This window comes from Capricornis sumatraensis, unplaced genomic scaffold (assembly GCF_032405125.1).
Source record: "Capricornis sumatraensis isolate serow.1 unplaced genomic scaffold, serow.2 scaffold7, whole genome shotgun sequence".
Taxonomy (NCBI): domain Eukaryota; kingdom Metazoa; phylum Chordata; class Mammalia; order Artiodactyla; family Bovidae; genus Capricornis; species Capricornis sumatraensis.
The window spans coordinates 6,208,147-6,213,318 of record NW_027184618.1 but is presented as its reverse complement, the minus strand read 5'-3'; positions in this window follow the sequence as shown (position 1 = coordinate 6,213,318).

Genomic DNA, 5,172 nt, shown 5'->3' with positions numbered 1-5,172 from the left:
TACCATACACTGCAGAGCTCAAGCCCAAACCCTAAAACTTACCCTTCAAGCCTCCCTTTTCCTTCTCCCCATCCACTTCATCTAATTTATCCTCAACTACCACTCTGTCTCAAACAGCCCATCATTCTCGATCCCTCACGCTGCATTAGCATCTTCATAGCGTCTACACTATCTAAAGTGAAAGTCACTCAGTCACGTCCAGCTCTACACAGTCCACGGATTTCTCCAGGCCAGAATCCTGGAGTGGGTAGCCATCTCTTTCTCCAAGGTATCTTCCCAAACCAGGGGTCAAATCCAGGTCTCCCACATTCCAGGCGGATTCTTTACCATCTGAGCCACCAGAGAAGCCCAAGAGTACTGGAGTGGGTTGGCTTATCCCTTCTTCAGCAGATTTTCCTGACCCAGGGATCAAACCAGAGTCTCCTACATTGCAGGTGGATTCTTTACAAGCTGAGTTAGCAGGGAAGATCCATACTATTTAAATATACTTTCAAAGTTATATTCTCGAACTTACTGCTATATAGCAGCCTCCTTGTTTACTGTCTATGTCCCCCAGTAGAGCATAAGCTCCAGGACAGTGGGGGCTTTGTCCTGATCTTCACTGTATCCCTCACCGCTAGAACTGTGCCTGGCATATTGTAGGAGCTCCATAAGCAATGGTTAAATGAAGTTCTTGATTGGAGCACTTCTCTCCCTCGTTGCTGCCGCCACACTGATTCAAGCTCATCTGCCCCCACAGCTCCCAGAGCGCTCTGGGAGCTCCCCACTCCACTACAGACTTGGTAACTGATTCCATGTAGGGCCAGGGGATGTAGTGGAGAAACTTGAGGTGATCAGTCTTTACAAGTCATGGCACGTCTCCAATCCACCCATTTTTCACAAAGCAGCCAGAGTAGCCTTCTATAATCATAGGTCATGTCACTCCCCTGCTTAAAATCCTCCAGTGGTCCTCAAGGCCCAGCAGACCCACGTCTCCAACTCCACTTCTGATCACTTTACTTTTTGCTCTCTACTCCCCACATTCTGCTTCTGTCTCTCCAACCAAAACTACCTTCAGTAGCATCCACAACTCTGTCCTCCCGAGCAATTTACAGGAATTTCAGCTCATATGCCATCTCCTCAGAGAAGCCTTCTCTGACCATCCAAAGTATTCTCCTGCAACCCCAGGCACCCTCCAGCACATCATCCTGGTTATTTCCTTCACATCACTTATCACAGCATATTCCTGTTTACTGATTTAACTTATTGTTTCTCTCTCTCTTACCACCCCCTCAGCCAGCATGTACTGCAGTATTCAGAACATAGTCAAAACTCAACTAATATTTGTTGGACAGAACTGTTTCCACTATCATGATGGTGATTATGGTGATGCCGATGACGCTCACACAAATGACGCTCCGCATGGTGAGACGCTGGTTTGATTCTGTAGATTCAAGGACTGACTGGAGCTTGCTCTTAACCATCTAATTAGAGACAGAATCCATTGTTACAAGCTTGGACTAGGCTTTGAAGCTAGAATGTGTGTGCATTTGTGTGTGTGTGTGTGTTTTCTTCATACCAGGAGACCCCATAATCATCACTAGTACCACCTACCACCTGTCTCCATGGAGACACACTCATTAAAGCAGGATGAGGGTGTGTCAGGTCTCCTCTATCACGCTGCATCATGGGGTGGATTGTTTTCGGGAGACAATACATATTGAGACAGGAAGTGCTCAGGTCAAGAACTTCTCTTGGGGGCTTCCCTGGTGGTCCAGTGGTTAAGAATCCGCCTTGTAATGTAGCAGACACCGGTTCAATCCCTGGTCTGGGAATATCCTACGTGCTGCAGGGCAACTGAGCCCTTGTCCCACAGTTACTGAGCCCAGGCTCTGGAGCCCAGGAGCCACAACTACTGAAACCCATGAGCGCTACAGCGTGTGCTCTGCAACAGGAGAAGCCACCACAAGGAGAAGCCTGTGAAACACAGGTAGAGAGTAGCCCCTGCTCGCCACAACTACAGAGAGCCCGCGCACAGCAACAAAGACCCAGCACAGCCAAATTAAATAAACAAATATTAAAAAAAAAAAAAGAACTTCTCTTGGACCCTTTAGATTTTCCTCACAGCTCCTGCACTTACTCTGCCAGGATGGGTGCTGAGGACATGCTAGGGAAAAGAGAAAATGCAGGGAACCCAACAGCCGGAGGGGGGGATTGGGGCCGACAGCCGAAGCGGCTGCAGAAGACTCTGGCCAGAAATTGAAGCGACATGACCCGTCAGTTTCATTAACACTGGAGAAAACCTAAAAGAAAAACGTAGTGGAACTCATCTCCTATAACTCCTAAAAAAAGGGCATATGTTAATGAACTTTAATTCAGAGATGGAAGAAATCTCAAACAATTGTTTCATTTTACTGATGAGTAACTTGAACCCAGAGAGGAGAAAGGACTTTCCCAGGGTCATACAGAAATTCCAAGGCTGATCTAAGACTAGAATTCTACTCGTATTTGAAAGTCAGTGTTTTTCTCACACGTGACATCACAAATATAAGTCTAATGTTAAAGCTAAATTAAACTAAGCCATCCATGTATGGCCACAGAAACTAGCAAAAGCCTGTATCCAAATTCCTATGACTCTTATTTCCAGCTCGCTTTCCTTCTGGTCCATCGGCAGCCTATCACAAGGCAAAGACTTCCAAGCTGATGCCGCCAAATAAGGCACAAACCAAGGAAAGATGTCTGTTGGTAGACAACAGAGTATGCACACTAGACTTAAGCAGACAGTGAATCATATTAGATAGTGAACACTCCTTGGAACCATGTCAAACCAGAAATCACAGCTCTCACTAAAAAAAAAAAAAAAAGGGAAAACAGGACTACTCAAGCATAAGAGAATTCTGTATAGAATGGGGTAACCTCAGGGGTGTGTGTATGTGATAGGGGGTGGGGGAGGTTAAAGTCTACTACTCAAGGTTCTAAGTTACCAGGTTACATATCTGAGAGCTCAGAAAATGTATCTACTAAAAATACACATAAAAATAAATTTCTAAATAATAAACGTGGAAACAGGGATCAAAATAACAAAAAATAAGGAAGTGCAAAGCACCAATCAGACCTGGAATCCAATTCTAAGTAATCGCCTTGGACAAAGAGTCTAGATATTTAACCTTTCTCCTTTATCTTTACAATAAGCATAATGATGGCAATAAAAACACAGTCATCCTTTGCTGATCACTTCCTATTGGACAGATAATGAGGAAAGCATTTTAATGCGTTCTTCCATCTCAGTCCTCATTATTCCCAATGAGAATCGAAGAGATGAAGTAATTTGCCCAAATTTATAATCAATTTGTAGAACCAAGAAGTGAACAAGTTTGAACGTGGCACCCCACTCCAGTACTCTTGCCTGGAAAATCCCATGGACGGAGGAGCCTGGTGGGCTGCCGTCCATGGGGTCGCTAAGAGTCGGACACGGCTGAGCGACTTCAATTTCACTTTTCACTTTCATGCACTGGAGAAGGAAATGGCAACCCACTTCAGTGTTCTTGCCTGGAGAATCCCAGGGACGGGGGAGCCTGGTGGGCTGCCGTCTATGGGGTCGCACAGGGTCGGACACAACTGAAGTGACTTAGCAGCTTAGCAGCAGCATTCCCAATGAGAATCGAAGAGATGAAGTAATTTGCCCAAATTTATAATCAATTTGTAGAACCAAGAAGTGAACAAGTTTGAATTTTTAATCATTGTATTTCAAAGGGTGATAAGGATTAAACTTAAGTTAAAATTTAAGTAAGAAAAGAAACTTGTAAAGTGCTAGCTCTTCGTATGTGCTCCCTAAATGATGGTTTGTGTCCCTCCAGGTCTTATTCACAATCCTTGTCATAATCTCCACAAAGAAGGTGCAGTAAGGCTCAGTCCTCCATTGCCAACTCTCAAACCAGTTACTGCCACAGTCACTAAATTCCTGATCAGCTAATTGGGGGAGGGGAGGCCAGGAGAAGACCTTCCCCCCCAAGCTGTCCCCCCCCATTCCAGAGGACTCAGAACCTAGAAGGCACAGGGGAAGGAGTGCAAACAAGGGCCCTTTTTTCTCTGGGAGTTAGTCTTCCCTTTGGAAGAAGGGAGCTGAGGGGACATGGAAGCACAGCAAAGGGCGCCTTCTCCGCAAGTGACAACTTCTCAGATCCCGTCTCTTCTTCAAAATGAGTGATAAATAATTGCACACACTTCACAAAGATACTGAATTAAAATAATTCCCCAAAAGTGCTTAGCAGAGTGCGCATGACTGTTGGTAGAATGGTTACTGATGTAAATGGGACTTATTAATGTTAAGGCCATTACTATTACTATCATCATCATCCCAACTCCAGCATTCGAAGTGTCTATTAAGCCAGCGGATTTCTTCGTGAATGACTTTAATTTACAAATGTATTCACCGGCATTTTTAAAGAGCGACTCCAGAGCCCTGTACTTATAGCGTTTTCTCTGGCACACTGACCGCATTTTCTGCCTCCAGGGGAAATCTGCAACTTGCAGGACTGCCATGACAGCACGAGCAAAGAGTTCCTTCTCCTCCTCTATCCACTGCGGGGCGAGGCTGGCGAGTCGGACTTCCGAAGCCCGCCCACATCAGTCTCCATTGGTTGCCTCGTCGCTGGCGTGATTAAAGCCCCGCCCCCTTCCCTCTGGGACCACTCTGAGGCCACCTCCGGAAGCGCAGGGGCCTCGGAAGAGGGCCCGCGATGCATCCTGGGTTCTGTAGTACATCTGCAGGACTGTAGCCTGAGAGTGGGCCCTCGCCACACGGGAAACTACAATCCCCAGCAGCCGGGCGAAGAGCAGAGAGAGGTGGGGGCTCGCATCACGTGGGAGTTGGGCCTGGGCGGGCTGGTTCTCGGTGCGGCGGCGGCGGCGGCGGCGGCGGCGGCGGCTCAGAGGACCGGGGCCTTTTGTTTGGAGCGGCGGCAGGGCCCCGGATCGGCGAGGCCGGCGGCCTGCCCCTGCTTGCTCGGTCCCGGCCGCCCCTCGCGGGGGTGGGGGGCCGCCCCTTGGGCCGGGCCTAGCTTTAGGCGCCGCCGCCCCGCCCTTGGCCCGCCCAGCCCGGCCCGAGGGGAGGAACCGGCCCGGCCTCCCCGCGCGGCCCAGAGCCATCTCTGGAGTCGCAGCTACTGCCCTCCGCGCGCCGGACCAGAGGCT